At 47.5% G+C, this 18,445-nt stretch overlaps 1 protein-coding gene across 1 annotated transcript in view; it reads left to right on the plus strand.

Moving 5' to 3' along the window:
- Positions 1-3,813: 3,813 nt before the first annotated feature.
- trpc5a (transient receptor potential cation channel, subfamily C, member 5a) overlaps positions 3,814-18,445 on the plus strand; it is a 95,322-nt gene continuing 80,690 nt past the window's right edge. Inside the window, exon 1 of the mRNA XM_076724372.1 lies at positions 3,814-4,269. The gene's annotated coding sequence lies outside the window, so the exon portion shown is untranslated. The remainder of the gene's footprint in view (positions 4,270-18,445) is intronic.

Here is an 18,445-nt window from a genome sequence, read left to right on the forward strand (position 1 = left end):
AAAGAGACAGACAAGAGAGAAGGAAGCAAAACAGGAGGTGGAGTAAAAACGGGTGTGGCAAAAGGGAGAACGTGAAGAAGAGGGAGGAAGAGGGGGACGAAGATGAGGAGAAGCGACACACACAGAGTGCAAGAGGAGAAAAAGGTTAAAAGGGTGAGATGAAAACAAGGTTGCAGATGAAGAACAGCTGAGGAGGAGGAGGAGGAAGAGGAGGAGGTTTGTGTGGTGTAGTTCACTCATGAACCTGCGGGGGGAGATGAAGGATCAGTCAGATCTGTTCACTCATCCCTACTGACTGGACTGAAGTTGAAGTATTACCCAAAGTTTAAGTATTTTTACTGTCTAAGATGTTACTTTAACACATAAAACACGACATACTTCATTCTTTGAAGTAAAACCTTCAGTCGGCTCCATGTTTTCTCTCGTTTGTACAGGTTTTAATGAGGGAGGAATATTCAAAGAAAGAAAAGTTTGATGTTTATTTCATCATTAGTACTACACATGCAGCAGGTCCAGGTCGAGTAAGAAGTAGAATACTTCAGTGTAGTAGAAATATAATGTAGTATAGTAAACTCATTACAAGTACATTTTTCCTTCTTGTGCTTCATTTAAAGTATGTTTGACGTATACTTAAAAAGTGTACTTCTAGTACTACTTAAATGTATTAAAAATGAATACACTAACTGAGCACACTTCAAGTCAAGTACTTATAAATGTACTGTATTGTAAGTGTATTATAAATTGTACTTAAGTGTACTTTGTAATACACTGTTAGCATGTTACATTAAAGTGTACTTTAATTTCACTTCATTTGAAGTATAGTTGAGTATACTTCCTACACATTGTGCTGTGAGTGTGCTGATTTTCACTGTAGTACTTTAAAGTTTGAGCACATGTAGCAACTGTTTACACTTCAAGTACACTCAAGTATTACTGAAGTAGTACTCAGTGACTGCTTGAGAGCCAACGTCAGTGAAGTACACGAGCTGAATTTGACTCTGACAGAGAGAAATACTGCAGCAGCGTACTTTGGATGAGAGCAGTGAACTTTCCGGTCGTCCTTCACGTTGTTTCCGCTCTTTGATGTCTGAGCTTCTCCTCGTCTGTTTTCGTTCACCTGCCGCAGGTGGAAAGTTCCTCCGCGCTCACCTTAAATCTCCGTTTGACACCTGGACGAGAGCGCAGCCAATCGTGGTCCAGGGTGAAGTTTAAGAGGATGTGAAGGTCAAACAGACGGAGGTCAGACATGAGCACACACACGCACACACACACACACACACACACACACACACACACACACGCACACACGCACACACACACACACACACACACACACACACACACACACACACACACACGTCAAATCAAAATGTCTTCTTCCCGTCTGCTTATATGGTAGCAAACCTCAAACTGTACTGTAGGCTCGGTGTGTGTGTGTGTGTGTGTGTTTTGATGTATATGTAGACACTGTTTAAGCTCAGACTAATCCACACACACACACACACACACACACACACACACACACACACACTCGTCACAATGCTTCCACTTCAACAGGCAGCTGTTCTGGGAAATGTCACACACTTGCTTTCCCTCCTCTCGTCCATCTCTCTTTTCACCTCCTGCTCTGTCATCCTTTTCTCCTCCTCCCCCTCCTCCTCCTCCCCCTCCTCCTTTCTTTCCTCCCTCCTCTCCCTCCTTCTCTCTCTGTCTTTAGATCTAATTTTTGATTCCTGAATCCTCCTCTCATGTCTCTCCTCCTCTTTCCTGTCCCTTCACTCCTTTCCTTGCCTTGTCTCTCACTCCTCCTCCTCCCTGTTCCTCTCCTCCTCCTCCCTCAGCCCTCTCACCCTTTCCTCCCTTTCCATTCATCTCTTCATGATGGTACAGTAATTGAATCAGGTGTCCCATGGATACCGACTCCCACACACTGGGCAGAACAAACAAACACACACACACGCACACACACACACACACACACACACACACACACACACACACACACACACACACACACACACACACACACACTGTCCAGACCTCAGCAGGAGTAATGGCAGTGGCACCAGGTGTCTGTGTTATGATGGATTATACATGTTCCCATGAACACACACATACACACACACACACACACACACACACACACACACACACACAGGATTAGCACAGGAGCGCCTTCAGCACGGTGACAGCACATCTGGAATAGCTGAACATGAGTTACACCTTGTCGTCTGGGTCTGATCGTCTTCTGCTAACAGATGCTAACAGACGTGGAGCGTCCACTCTGCTAACACGGTCAAAAATGGAGGTAAAATAAGGAGCCATGTTCTTCTCCATCAGACAAGTCCAGCAGATTTTAACGATCTGCTGGTTTTCCATCATCAGGGCAGAGTTTTAATTTGAATAATACTTTGGTTTATGAACAAATACCTTCAGAACTGAAGGCAGCCTGTTGTCTGCTCAGTGATAATTAGCAAATGTTAGCATGCTAACATGCTAAACTAAGAGGGTCAACATAGGAAACGTTGCAGTTGTGAAACAGCAGCATGCTAGCCTGATGTTAGCATCGATCTGGCTGTAGTCTGTCAGTCTCACAGGAGATTTTCTCGTTGTTGGTCACATTTAAGTCTGTGAGTTATCTGGTGACACGGCGTGACGCGGTCAGCAGTTTTTGGACACCCGGTCCATCAGACGTTTCTCGTATGCTCGTCCTGACTGCTGCTTCATCCTCAGCCTTCCCCTCATGGAGTCCTCCAGGTCATCATTTACTTTCAGCGCAGGTCGGACTGGACCTTTGCTTCACAGCCTCCTCAGCATTCAGGCTGCACCCTCTAATTTCCAGCTGCCGGCTGCCCCAGAGGCCCTCCCCCTGGCAATGATTGACAGCTCTAATTAGCAAGAGAGGCTTGGATAAAAGTCTGTAAACACTGGTCAGCGATGGAAAATAGCACTGAAATAGGTGTAATACCACCAGCACTGCGCTGGATAATAGTCATATTTATGTCTGAGACTTTACTGTTGATGTCGTTTTATGGATGAAAGCTGTGGAACTGTTGAACTATAAAGATGTTTCCATCTGCTGAAAGGGAACGCTGAGGGTTACAGATCACAATCATTGGACGGAAAGATGAGCTAAAGGTCTACGGCGACGCCAGCAGCCTGGGTTATTTTACTCAATATGTACAAAATGTACAAAACTACTCATTAGGCAGATTGTGATTGTTTGTTTACACTGTTTTTACTGCATGAAAGAATACAGAGTATTTAAGGTGGTAGTTGTTGAAGAAATATTTGGATATTGTGGGGAGTAAAATTAGGAATACCACACTGTAAAAATACTCCTCTACAAGTAAAAGCATTGAAATTTTACCAGAATAAAAGCATTATTAGCAAAAGCACTTTAAGTATGAAACATCAAAGTGGCTGTGAGTTTGTGATATATTTTATTTTACTGCATTATCACTGCTGACTCCTTAATGTGTCGGTAGCTTGAGCTAACCTGTCAAATGAAGGTAATGAAAGCATGAAATACTCGAGTACAGTACAAGTGCCTATAAATGTAGCAATAAAACTGCATCATGTTTTATCTACTGATGTGTGTCAGAGCTACATATACTCTGAAATCACATGCGAAGTAGAAATGTTCCCATTTTGTTCCATATTAGTCGTTAAACGGTGCAGAAATGTGGAGAGCGCGCGGGTCTGCGGTGGTTTCCTGCCGGTTTTAAACCGGCGACGCTGCCGTTAAGGACGCGTGCTCCAGGAACCGGGACGCCCTGCGGGGAGCAGCGCCGGCGGGCTGCTCTGCCTTCTCCATCACCTGTAGCTTCACGACTGAGGCAGGCAGAGAGAGAGCGCGCGCGCGTTTCCTCCCGCTCCCCTTTCCCGCCGCAGCGCATCAGGATGCCTCGCCCGGAGACGCAGCATCAGCACCGCGAGCAGAAGCGTCGCGAGCCGCTCCGTCCCCGTGCAGGTGGCGCGAGGAGGACGAGCTGATCCCGGCCGAGCAGAACAAGAGGGAGGAGAAAGAGGGGGAGGAGGAGGAGGAGAAGACGGGAGGAAGGCGGAGGAGGAAATCCCGCGAGAAAAGAGGAGAGACGGACTGAGATACACGCAGAAAGCAGAGAGGAGAGGAGAGTGAGGAACCGCCGCACGTGAGGTGCGCGAGACCCCCGGGGAGAGGGGACTAACCGTTCATTCGGAGGAGAGCGACGGTTATTTTCTTTCTATTCTCCACACAGACGGAGAGAGAGGGTCTCCGGACAAAAGGTAAGAGACGCCAAACACCGACTGTTCTCTCTCTTTGACTTTCACATCCGGATTAAAGCCTCAAACGGCGCGAATTAACACCTGTAAGCGTCCGTGATTGATTAATGAACCGCAGCTGTGACGGTCAGCGCGCGGCCGGACGGCTCGGCTACCTGGAGCCACATTAACCCCGCTTTCCCTCAATTAACCGTCGGCCATAATGTGGAGTAGCAGTTGTAAGAGGAGAGGAACGGTGATCAGATTTCTGAGTTTTGCCTTGTTTGAAGTGCTCGTGGTTTCACACTGAATTCGGTGTTTCGGTCTCGTGGCAGCCTGTTAGAAGAAACGTTCCCTCCATCCCTCCCACATGTCCTGACTGTATTACACCTTCGCAGCACTTGAGCGGCTCCTCCAGGCTGCTGTGGATGCGCCGTGGAGCCGCGCGGAGCCCCGTTTAAACTCTCCATGTTTCATATGCTTTGAGTGTTTGAGCGCGCGCTGGTGGATGTGTTGCCGCGCGCTGCTGCAGGTTGTCTGTGGGTTCGGCTGGGAGATGCTTTGGGTGACTGGTGGGTGGTTTATGTATCCTGACTCTATTGACTAATGCTGGAGAGAGAGGGGGTGCAGAGAAAGTGCGCGTGTGTGTGCGTGTGTGTGTGTGTGTGTGCGTGTGTGTGTGTGTGTGAGAGAGAGGGCGGGCTGCAGAGTTTGTGTGGGTCTCTGAAGGCTCTGCGCGTTCGTGCGTTCTTGCGTGCGCACGAGATGGAGGTTGTGCAGGTTCTGCGCTTGTGCATGCGTGCGTGTGTGTGTGTGCGCATGTGTGTGTTTATATGCAGACCTGCGCGTGTGTGTGTGTGTATGTGTGTACGCGCGCGACTGAGCACGCGCATGAGAGGAAGAAACAAAAGAGAAAAGAGAGACGGATGGAGCTGCAGAATATGTGTGTGTGTGTGCGCGCGCGCGCGCTGTGGTGTTAGCCTGCGTGTGTCCGTGCACGGCGGCGCGTGCACGCGGGCCCAAAGGGTTTTCCCTGCATATGAAACTCTTCGTCAGCCCTCTTAAGTGTTTCCCCTGTCCACCCCAGGGAAAGTGCAGCCTCCCTGTAAATGTCAGCCAAAACATTAAGTTTCTGCAGCCGCAACACACACACACACACACACACACACACACACACACACACACACACACACACAGTCTCAGCACAGATGGCAAACAGCAGATCTACAGTGTGAACATGCAGCAGTGGATGAACAATAATTGTGCCTAATTGCATCTGGAGTGTTGACTGTGAAACTCGGGCTCGTCAGCGGTTTAATTCAGCTTCTGGTCAAAGTTGGCTGCCGTGTTAATGTGACACAAGCAGAGTTTTGACCCCACTCGTATGCAGTGAGAACAGATGCAGAGTGAGGGTCAGTCGCTGCAGAGCTGCTGTGTGCAGTTTAGACCTGTTTTAAGACACAGCAGGTGAGCTTCAGCGAGCTCTGGCGGATCCGTTGGTCAGCTGCTGCTTCCAGCCTCTCAAATCTGACTTTTCTACAAACTGAACATCTCGGAGCTTCGGACGGCCGGTCAAACAAAACAAGCCCTTTAAAGACGCCATCTTGGACTCTTTGGACGTTTTTCACCAGTGGATGCACCCTCTTCTTTTTGACACTGGACGTCTCCTGGGACAGACGCTGCTGCTCTTCTTCTGGTGTTTCAGCTCGGACGTTTGTCCCGGTGGTGCTGATTGCGTAACAGATCCTTCATCCCTCCTCCTCACCTTTCTTTGCTCCATCCACACGTTGCTCCAGCAGACCTTCTCATGTTTGTCTGCTGGATAATCCAAAAAATATCACCTAATATCTTAAAATAAATGCATTTCTGAAGCAGACAAACAGTGAAGAAGAGCTGCCACCACCTCTGAGGACGTCTGGCTCGAGGTGGCCTGTGGAGGTTTCAGCTCCTCTTCTGCCTCGCCGGGAAGTTTTCTCCGCCGTAACCGATGCGAGAGGCTCTCGCTCTTCGCCGGCTGTTAACTGGCGGTCAGACGTCTTCGCACACCAACTTTGGTTGCTAGTGGAGACAGAAAATCTGGGTCATCTGTTAACAAATCAAGTCTTTAAAGGAGCAGAGACGTCCGGGGGACAAACCCGGAGGACAGAGTCACTTAAACACAGCAGACACAGGATGAAATGGTGGAAAAACATCTGCTGATTGAGCTTTTTCACAATTTTGAGATTCTACGTTGATTAATTATTAACTAACGATGAAAGTCTAATGATCAGACTCTCGTTAGCGTCGATTCTTCTTCAGGTGTGATGAGGAGAAACTTTACAATCTTCTTCTTCTTCTGGTTTTCTGACCTGCGTGGGTGAGGACCTCCATCACTCTCTCTCCGCCGCTCCTCCCCTCCTCCCTCTCTCCTCCTCCACTCGTTTTTTATTTCTCCCACAGATGGATGGAGGGAGGGATAGAGAGGTTGCTTTGTGATTGTTTTGTGCAGCAGAGTGAGACGCCGGCAGCTCCGTCCCTCCGTGGAGCTTCTCCTCCTTATTTTCCTCCATCTTTCTTTCTCATCACTCTGAATAAGCTTTTTTCCAGGCTGCTCCCTCTTTGCTCCTCCATCTCTCCTCTTTCACCTCCACTGCATTCTCTCTGTCTTATTCCTGTTTCAGTTCTCCTCCATTTATTTCCTCCTCCTGCTCCTTGTTCTCCTCCTCGCTCCACTCGACGACCTCCTTTTCCTCCCTCTTGTCTCTCAGCTTGATTTTCTATTTCTGTTCTGATTCCACCTCCCCTCCTCTCCTCCCCCCCTCCTCCTCCCCTCCTCTCCTCCTCCTCTCTCCTCCTGTTTTGAGCAGTAACTCACCTCTTCTCCTCCTCATCTTTCCCACCACCCCTTGTTCATTCTTCTCATTCCTCTCCTCACGTCTCCTTTCTTCTCCTTGTTACTTCTTCTCATTTTGCCTCCTCTTCGCTCCTCTCTGTTTCTCCTCTCTTCCTTTTTTCTCACCTTGTCTCCTGCTTCTCTGCTATCCTCTTTGTCTCCTCCTTTTTCCTCACCATGTCTCCTCTCCTTTCCTCTCCTTCCTTCCTCTCCTCCTTTCTCTCCACTCCTCCCTTCTCTTTGTCCTCCCCTTTTTGTTCTGTCTGATCTCCTTTTTTCTCCTCTCCTCTCTCCTCATCCTCGTCTCCTCTCCTCCTATCTCCTCTCTTCTCCTCTTCTGTAATGACGCTCACAATGACCCTCTCAGGAGGCAATTTGAAGGCAAATGATTGCAGCCTATACGACGATAGATTACCACGCACACACACGCGCACACACACACACACACACACATGCACACACACACACACACAAACTATGTATTCATGTATATTTGAGCACACATGACTGGACACGCGCTGATGCATGACAAGAACTGCACGTCCAACATGTGCTGCAGTGTACACACACACACACACACACACACGCATGCATGCACACACACATGGATGCATTTGTTTGTGTGTTGGCTTCACTAACAGTGATGAATACTGTACTTAGAGAAGCTGCACAAGAGATGTTCAGTCTGTTATAAATGCTCTGTCTCACACACACACACACACACACACAGAAACAGTTAATGCAGTTGTTTTGATGGCACAGGAAGCGGTAGCTATTAATCAGTGAATTGCGTCACTGATCACTCTGCACACACACGCACACACACGCACACACAGCTGGCAGCAGTCGTATTAATCAGCGAGGAGAATGACATCATCACCAGTCCTTCGAAACAGCAGCATCAACACCATCCCCTCCTGTGTGTGTGTGTGTGTATGTGTGTGTGTGTGTGTGTGTGTGTGTGTGTGTGTGTGTGTGTTCACAGGTAAACACACTCATAGAGAACTCACAAACATCTTTTGTGCAGTGTAACAAGTATTCTTTGATTCTGTGGAGTCTATGAGTGCAACCAGCTGCTTGAAATCTTCAAATGAGCTCTCTGTCGCCTCCTCCTGGCTGCTCCTCCTGGCCGCTCCTCCTCCTGAATGGTTGTCACGTGACTGCAGGTCTGAAGAGTGCAGAGTTAGATTAGGTTAATTAAACAGATCTTGTTGAAATTGAACTATTTCACAGTTAGAGTTGGTTTCCTGGCACATGATTCGTTCAAGGACCGTTGGAAAATCCAATGACATCGTTTTAGATTTACAGTTTCTGACTCTGAATGGTGTAATTGTGGTGATTTTTTTTTTTTTTTAAAGACAACAGGCCTTTCAAACCTGCTGATGGGCTGTCAGTCCAGAGTTGATCACAGCTGGTTGAAATTTCTGTTTCGAGCTGAAACAATTAATCGATTTGATTGGCTGCTGTGATAATCAGTCATTTTTCAAGCAAAACTTCTAAAAATAGCCTGTTCTCCCTCCTCCAGTATGAGGATTTCCTATTTTCTCTCTCTCATGTCACTGCACTCTTTGAGTTTTGTACTTTTTACGAGATAAACTGAAATGCTTTACAGTTTAATCGATACTGAAAATAATTATGAGTTGCAGCTGCAGTTTTGTGTGGAAACATGATGAGATAGAATCCACGAAAGCTGCTCCAAAACCAATAATGTTGAATTACTGCCGGGACAGACGGCGCCTCAGGGTGCAGCTTCAGCTGACACCCAGATTATTTTCTGTGGTTGCTTTGAGGGGGAGTCGTCACTTTTTAACCGTGCAACATGAATCCAAGGCACCACTTTACAGGATTCACTGCACCTGACGTCAGCATGCGCTTTCTGTAAACATGGAAAGCTGCAGATGACTTCAGCATTGGTCACACTGGCAGGAAAAGGCGTCTGTAGACATGCGGTGCGTCTGTCTCCGTATCGTGCTGCTGTCCACGTCTTCTGCGTCCTCTCCCTGATTCACACTGGCCTGGCTGTTGCCTTTAGTTAATGAGTCCTTTCATCAGGGTGTGTGAGGGACGGCGGGACGCCTCCCTGGTCTCCAGCTCGTTGTTGTGGCCTCTGCTGGAACGCAGTGGAACTGGGCAAGCTGAGCTCGAGCTGCAGGAAAAAGAGCACTGGGTGTTGCGGAGCGAGCAGTGAGTCGAGGAACGGCAGCAGCTCTTCTTCTCTCTGCTCTGCGCCTGTCGACGAAGGCGCAAATCAGCAGCCGGCTGCAGGCCGTACTCTGGGATGACCTCAGGGTCCCACTGCTTCCTGTGCAGGAAATGAGCGAGCCAGCGTTTCCCACAATGCATCACAATATGTTGAACTTTTGGATGGTATTGATTCGGACCAGCTCCTTGTCTGTATGGACGCGTTTATGGCTGTTTGTTTATGGTTTCGTGGATACCACAGTGGCTTTCATTCCCCTAAATGGAGTTAATGGACTTCTGTAATCAAGCAGTTCTGCTTCCTGTTGCTGATGTAACATCGAGGAAATGACGCCTTTCAGTGCGTCTGCTGGCGTCGTTTAATGTAAGCATTAAAAGATCGAATCCTCTATAAAAAAGATGAATTTTGGTGCTTCCAGCTCTTAAGTATGAAAATTAGCTGTCTGTGTTATCGTGTGTGGGCTTTGGTTTGCTGCTCGTTGAGACGTTTTTAACGACATTATTGAGCTTAAAGACATTTTCCACCGTTTGCTGACCTTAATTGTGTGATTGAGAAAATATCATGCAGGTTAATTGATAATGAACAAATCTTAAGTTGCAGCTCTGAAAGAATAAAACAAACTAATGAAAACTAGATTCTTTGCAGATCATATCCTGAAAAAACCTGCAGATGAAGATATTCAAGTGTTTTTGCTGCCTTTTTATTTGCTTTTCGGTTCTTTTTGGCTTATTTTAAAGCTCATTAATGGACACAGAAAATGAGGCTTTGATGCAGGTTTTACTAAAAGATCTTCTGTGGTTCCATGTGAGCTGTGTGTTAACAGCAGAGCAGCGATGATGACTGAGGGTCGGGCTGACTGACTTTGGCTGCTCAGGTGTGCTCTGACAGGTGTAAGCAGCAGAGGCTGGACCATGTTTCCTCAGCGTCACATGATCGTCACATGATCTGTCAAACGGCGTCAGATCCAGAGACAGATGGCGGAGAGACAGCGGCCAATTATGTCCGAGGCTGCAGTTCTGTCACTTCCATTCTGACCGGCGAGATGTCAATGACGCCTTCATTTTAATTGGCGTTTCCTGTTTATGTAAAGCGGCAGTGTGGGTGTCAGCGGTGGGAATAGAACCGGCACCCCGGGCCGAGCGGCGCCTCGCTCCGCTGAGCTGTGCGGCTACATAACACGGCTATTTTTAGGAGAATTAGCCGAACAGGTTAATGTCTGTCGGCTTGTTTTTGTTACATCACAAACAGAATGAGCTGAAAACTGGTGCACGCACACACACACACACACACACACACACACACACGCACACACACACACACACACACACACACACACACCTGTAATAACACCGTGAAGGGGTGTAATGTCAAATTGTCTGGAGAATGCTGTCTAGACATCTGATGTGCATCCTTTGACCTCTGCAGCTTAGTCATCGAGGCTTCGGAGGAAGATGTGTGTGTGAGTGTGTGTGTGTGTGTGTGTGTGTGTGTGTGTGTGTGAGTGTGTGAGAGAGAGACACACGCACACACACACACACACACACACAAAGTTAGAAAGAGACGGCTTTGGAAATGCTGGTGAAAACATAAAAAGTGTAATATTATTCATCATCATATCATCTCAGAGCTGAACGGACAGATGACAGCACACCACATTTTTGGGGGTTTTGATGAATAAAAAATATACTTTCAGGTCAGTTTCTACTTTGATAAAGCTCTTAGAGTGAATGTTTTCAATCAATTACTGGCCAGGAAGCCGCACAGCAGTGGAGCACTAAGAACAATAAGTGATCGGAGTCCCGTCGAAGCCGGTTTGTGCAGCGCTAACATTAAACTCTTCATGCTAAACGCTCCGTCGTGTCCACCAGCTCGTCTCCGAGCGCGTCCGCCTGCTGTTTGCTGCTGAGCCGGTCGTGTGCAGACGGACTTTAGAGCCTCGTCTCTCTGCTGCAGCGGAAAACGACGTCATGAAAGAGAAGCAGAGCAGTCAAGCTGCAGCCGGACAGAAAACAATGAGCTGAACTGAAAGCTGCACATTCAGCTGACGAGTCTCCATTTTGACATCTGATGCATGTGGTAGAAATATTGATCCTAGATGTTTTAAGGTGGTTGTGACTGTTGAGCAGCCCCCTCTGTGCACGTATTGATCCCACTTTAAGTACCAAACAGCAGCCTGCGAGCGGCCCCGTGTCATCAAACACTGTAGATTACAGTCAGTTTGAGTCCGTCACCATCAGTGTTACAAAGAAAGCTGCTCCTGAATTTCAGAGTAAATTGAACTTTCTGGCACCACCTTGATTATATAACCGGGCACAAACGAGGTCTGTGATATTCAAAGCATTGATCCCGTTAGACCAGACTTGATGTAATGGAGGAACTGTAAGAAATGAGGCTCAGAGGTCAGAGAGCAGAATAAAGGTGGCGGTGAAGACAGAGGAAAGTTATCCTGCGTTCGTCTCAGCAGGTCGCAGGTCTGCCGCAGTGCTGCCGAAAACAGACCCTCCCCCATTAGAATAATGAGGAGGTGAAGCCGGGGCTGGAAAGACGCTCCCGGTGGACACGTGCTGGACATTACGCTTTATGTTACTGCGGCTTCTTTACCCGCAGCGATGGACGAGCAGCAGGTGGGCTCTCGGTGCTGGAGGACACTTTGGACAGAAGACCTGCCAGTGTCCCTCCTTCACATCTGCTGCCTGCGTCCACATGCAGGTTTCCAAAGAACACAGTTAGTTTTGTTCTCGTGAAAGGACGGATTCATTCTGGACCCGTTTCAGCCTCAGTTTGATGCTTTAGTTTCATGTTTTTTAGTTTTTAAGAGCCCGACCAATCTGTGATTTTTAACTGGATTCATTATTATATTAACTGATACTCAGGCTGCAGTCAAGAGTTGGCAAAATGACTTTTTTTTGTTGAATAATCAGTTATTTTGCAAATAAAATGCCAGAAAATAGAGAGGTGACAGTGAGGGAGGGAGTCCGCCAGTATTTAGAATATCATATAATATCGTGAACTGATACTTTAATGATCCGAGGCTACAGGAACTTAAGACCACACACACACACGCAGCCCTCCCTGTCTATCTGATTGTATTGATGGAGGTTGATGGAGTTCATGGGGCAGGTGACCTGGACGACGGCATCTCCTCCTCACGTCGACCCCGATGAACCTGAGCACTGACCGGCTGACATGTGAACGTATTGGCAGCTTCATTTACATCCGAGCTCTCCGTCAATGTTCGTCCTCCCGGCGTCCGTGTCTTCATGTTTGCATCACTTCCTGTGTTCTGCACGTGTGCGTCTGCGTGTTAATCTCTGCCTGCGTGTGCTTTTGTTCACGCCTTGTTAATATTCATCCAAGCACACGTGTGTGTTTTCATGCAGTGAGGAGCCTGAAAGCCTCTTTGGTTTCATCTCTTGCATGTGCAGGATTGGCTGATCGGCTCTTAATCATCACCAGTGACAGGACGGACAGTAAAAATCAATATCGCTAAGCCGTCATGGCCACCGTAAGGCTGCTAGCTGAGCACTGAAGGCTAACGTTAGCATGCTGCGAGGCAACAGATGGTTTAGAGCTGCTGAATAAATGAAAACAGGGTCACGTTTGTTTTTGGATGTAGCACCAAGGGCTGCGACGATAGCAATACCACGTTCATTCAATGCTTTTATGGCTTTTATCGAACCGCACTCGACAGCAGTTAGCAGTAGGCTAACATAAGCAACTGTCCTGAACTCTGATGTGTTGACATCCCTTATTACGCCACTTGATTGGTCGACATACTGAACTGAATTGACAGTGGAAGGCTAACAACAACGCTAACTGCTCAGCTTCTTTCATTTAGTTTAGTTACAAAACTAAACTAGCTTAAACCGGCAGACCAGAATCTGATTCTCAGCAGCTTCTCGTCGACCTGTTTGAACGTGAAGTCGACCACCGTGAGACTCAAGATTAAAGTGTGCTGGAGAACAAGATGGAGGACAAGAGCGACCACAAAGTATCTGAAAATCCCAGTTTCATCATCTGTGACTGTTTAATCAAAGGATGTGAACCAAACATGCTAACGTTAGCATTCAGCTCGAAGCGCAGCTGACCATAATTACATTAGGATTTTTTAATTAGCAGCGCGTCCTCTCCTGTAGCGTCACCCTCAGGTCAAACTGAAAAGCAAAGTTCTCTCTGTTTTCCAGTTTCTTTTTTCCTGCTGTGCAATTAGCGTCGCAGCCTCGCGGGGCCACTCGGCTGAGCTGTAAGTTATTACAGCTAATGAGAAGATGCAAAGCGAGCCATTGTCTGAAACGCTCCTCACACGAGCACAACTGCCTGAAACCTCTTCGTCCTCGCCGGGCCTCAGGTGCAGCAGACGCTCGCTCTGACTTAATAATAATTGAAGCAAACGTGGGCAACAGTCACCACATTCTGCCACATGATCCTCTTAATGCAGAGCCCTCCATCGACTCCAGCCTGACATGTTTGAACCTAATACACCTCCCCGGTCCATTACTCGACACACACAAACCGGCAGCGGCACAGTGAGCGTCTCGTTGCCGCAATAAAGCAATTTATTTTAGCCTTAATGCGCAGGAGAAGCAGTCACCCGTGATTTGACGAACAATGAGCGCAGGGCCATTACAAAAACACAGCAATTACTTTTGGAGATAATGGGCTGAATTTTATTTCCGTGTGAGGAGGAGAGCATACCTGTCTCCTCTGACGGCGTCTCAGTATATTAGTGGTTATTCGCTGTTATCAGGAGCGACTGGTGCGTCTGCCTTTGTGTGTGATTGCAGGACCAGTGTGCAGCTGTCAAATGCCACAAACGGAATAATAAACGTCCTCTTCTCTGACTTTAACGCGCCGTCAAGGAAGACCTTCATTACAGAGACGCTTGACTCTGTGGGAAAATGCTGTTTTTCCTCTCTTCACTTTTCAGGTTTTTCTGCCGGTTTCTGTCCAAACTGAAACGCCTGAACAAAAGGAAATCATTTCAAAGTCTCTGAAATATGATCTGATTACTGGAGGATGTGATTAACAGCTCAATTTCAACTGTTTCCTGAGCGTTTTCTTACTTTTAAACTTCTGTTTTAATGTCGGTGGAATCAGTCGTTAGGAACATCTCCAGTGTATTAATGGGAAGCCGAGCGCTCGTGAAACGCGGTGCGTCGGCTAATTGGTGCTGCCTGCGATAATGAAGCTTTACAAACCAAAATGAGGGATGACTCTCATTAGAATAGCCGAGTGCAGCGTCTCACACGTAGCAGTGAGATCAATAACCCAGAGCGGCTGGAAAGCGGCGTTAAATTCAGCTTAGTCTTCAGGTCTGCAGAGGGATTTATCCCAAAAACTATCTAAATCTCTCGTCTTAGGGTCCGACGTTTAAAGAGGCTTACGCCGAAAATCAGTCAACAGAGGCGACTTCTCACCGGGACAAGAGATTTAGAGACAGTGATGGTGCCACAGGACAACCTGCGAGGAGCCAGCGCTTATCTGAAATCTTCATTTATTCAACTGGATGCTTCAGATTCAGACAGCGCAGTGCAGCCAGACAGGTGTCACTCCTGAAGATCAGATTCCCGTTTTATATCAACTCCATCAGCCCTTTCTGTATGTAACGCTCTGGATAGTCTCTTTCTTTCTTAATACCTGCAGGGTTTCCCATTGATTAGCTGCTCAGCCAATTAAACACTCATTTTACCACCATACCAAACTCCATTCTCAAATTTAATACTTTAAAGTTTCTTTGCTTACATGCCAGCTTAAACTCGCAGAACAATATTTGTGTATTATTTTAGGGATCCACACCAAGAACTCTTCACATTGGCATTAATTAACACTTCTTTAAAAGCAAAATATGTCACTTATAAAGCTGGATACTCCCATTATTTCCATCTTCAGAAACAGTGCAAACACCAGGAGCAAATGCCAGGAGTCGAGTTTTCATTAAAACAGAATTATGAGTGTTAACTGTGTGCCAAATTCATCAGAGCACAGAAGGCCAAATCGCCTGCGAAGTTACCAAACGACTGTTGACAAGCGATGAGGCGTTTAAAAGGGTGTTTTTTTTAAATGGAGTCTGGCGCAGAGCTCACGCTGCACTGAATCACTTCAGCAAGATCAAGAGGGCAAAACAGCATCATACATGTGTTTTAGATGCATATTCATCCATGTTAGCATGTTAGCAAAGAGAAAAGCCGCTAATTTTCACATTTGGCCACATTTGCTTGATAAACAACTTTCAGTTGATGTTGTCGCTGCTGATTTGTTGTCTGTAGTCGTTCCACGTCCTCTGTGCAGCAGCGCTGACGCAGCTCTGACATCTATGCTTTCCATGTAGTATCATCTTCAGGAGGCCGAGTGTGAGCCGCCGTTGGCAGCGTTGATGCGAAAGTACGACAGTCACGAACCAAAACACGGCGATGTGGGAAATGTGCTCCAACGCTGGAGGAGTTTTACTGAAATGTTGGTGAAATGTCCTGGAGTGGCAGCAGCAGCAGTCGTCTCCGCCGGTTGCATTGTCTCCTCTGCTTCTCACCCATCTTCTCACCTCTGCTGTGTGTGTGTGTGTGTGTGTGTGTGTGTGTGTGTGTGTGTGTGTGTGTGTGTGTGTGTGTCTGTGTCTGTGTCCGTGTCCCAACATGGTCTCATCATTTCCCATCTCTCTCTTGCTATATATCTCCATCTCCCCCTCCCTCGCTCTCTGGCCGTCTGCAGCCTGCAAATAGGATTAAAAATTAACACTGTGTGTGTGTGTGTGTGTGTGTGTGTGTGTGTGTGTGTGTGTGTTGCTGCTGAACTCGTCGTTGTTTATCGTATTTAACGGTTTGTCTCGGCACCCTCTTTAAATCCACCTGATTCGACGGCACCACAGCGACGTCCCATCCTCCTTTTTCGCCTCCTGTCACGAATGCGCCTCCTCGCGAGTTCATGAACTCACATCTGCTGATTTTTGGCCTCTCTGAGGATCCGTAGCACTTCTTTTATCTTGAAAATCCACCCTGGAAATGATGTTTAAGGGAGTAAAGAGCGGTTCAAAAGGCAGAGTTTGAGGCTTTAAATCACAACTTTAAAGACGTTTTTAAGGATTTCACCTCTGCGTCTGATTGGAGCTGAATTTGATTGATTTGATCTGATTAGCCGATCGATCAATAAGCAGCTGTTTTAATAGTTATGTAATTATGAATTTTCAAGCAAAAATGTGTAAAAATTCACCACCAGCTTCTCTGTTATACCCATGTTGTTTGGCTTCTCTCTCGTCTTTTTTTGGCCTCTCCCAGCATCCGTACTGTAACAGCTGAACTAGAGGTGCATCAGAATCTAAGCGGCAGCTGCTTTTACAGCCTGGCTGAGGGCGAGTTTCAGATCAAGGGTCACTGCTGTAAAGGAAAAGGGGTGCGCTGGATTTATAACACCAGACAAACCGACGACATCGTGGTGAAACATCGCGTTTTCAGACTCGTCGGAAGCCAAACCCTGAACTGAAAACCCGACTGCAGCTGTGACGCAGAGCGGATCCCAGCTGACAGTAAAAGCATGAAAACACGCACAGAGCGTTACGGGAAGGCTTTCCAGTCTGAGCCGCCGTGAATCAAAGGCAGCCGTCAGTCCACTTTACGTCTCCCCTGTCCGTCCACTCTTTATGGCCTCTGACAGGCAGCAGCCTCAGTTCACCTTCTCGTTGCGCTTCCTGTAAACCGGCGACCCTTTCAAACGTCAGTCAGAGAAAAGGCTTTGTGTCGGAGGGATTTATCAGCAGCTGAGTGTGAAACCGTTTCGGTGCTGTCGGAGGGTTTCTCCTCGGCGGGGATCCTGGCACACAGACAGGTGTTAACACAGCCGCCGTCCCCGAGAGGTCTGCTTTACGTCTGAGTCATTTAGCCGATAGACTCGTTCACACAGACGTCCAGTCAGCGAGCCGAACAGAACGTGAGTCGTCTGCCTCCGTGTGTCTGTCTGAGCTCCTCTTCCCGGTTTGAGGTGGGCGGAGCTCACCTGGACAAAGGTGATGTCAGATACTGTGCTCGGACAGTTTTTGGGATCAGCTCAGGGTCATTCTGGATCTTCTAAGCCATGTTTGATGGAGCAGTGTCCCCATGAGGTCGGTCGGTAACGGTCCTGGAGCTGTCCATCGCACCACCTGATGCTCATCAACGTTTTCTCCTCCTCAGATTGCCTCTTGGCTCCAGACTGAGCTGAAATGACGCTCTCCTCTGTATTGATTATTTTATATTCTCTTTGAGAGCTTTTGTTCTTTTTGTTGCTGTCATGAATCCCATTACTGCTGCTCCCACAACCACCCAGTTATCCTCCAGGGATCAATAAAGTTTAATCTAATCTGATCTAAAGACAGATGCTGTTTGTGAGGAAGGCACCAGGTTTCACGACTCAGCGGGTGAGCAGAACGGAGCGGATCTACGAACCCAGAGTCCAGGTCCCTCCTCAGGATCCTGTTCACACTCCAGAACCCTAAACCTGCTGCCAGGACCGCGGAACCATGGGAACACAGAAACACAGATTTTATCGTCTTAAACTAATCAAGTTAGAAGAGAGGAAATCCACTTCTAACCTGCATTTCACGCTTTTCACACCAGCTCAAACCTCAGAGGAAAGAAGCTCCAGCTCTTATTGTGAAATATTTCTCTCTGACTTCGTCAAGCTGTTTCAGAAGCAATCAGACTTTGTACTGGTCATTTGACCTGCGCTCATATTGATTTACATGGTATTTAGCCTTTTCCAGCCAATTAAGGGTTATGGTTAACCCCTTCATAACGTCCGTCTCCTCGTGCAGCCGCTGTACATTTGAACGCAGGAAGCTGAGATCAGGCAGAGCGTCAGTACGTGGCTGATGCTCGGATTCAGCACAGCTCACAGCGAATGAGCCGGCAGACGTGCAGGCTGTAATTCAAGGATGCTCGGCACTCGTTACCTGACAGACGGGCTTTAGAAGGAGAGGAGTCACTGCCGGCTTCCAGAAACCACTTCACCGAAGATAAAACAGGGCCTTCGCTTCAAGTTAGCGTCTTCACTTCACTTTTGGATGCTGTGCTGCCTCGAGTCGAGGAGGGGAACGATGAAAGATTGCTGCCAAAAAGTGTCAGAGTGGTTTGAGTTTGTATTAAAGTCACTCAGAAATGTCT

This window comes from Chaetodon auriga, chromosome 24, assembly GCF_051107435.1.
Source record: "Chaetodon auriga isolate fChaAug3 chromosome 24, fChaAug3.hap1, whole genome shotgun sequence".
In the NCBI taxonomy this organism is placed as follows: domain Eukaryota; kingdom Metazoa; phylum Chordata; class Actinopteri; order Chaetodontiformes; family Chaetodontidae; genus Chaetodon; species Chaetodon auriga.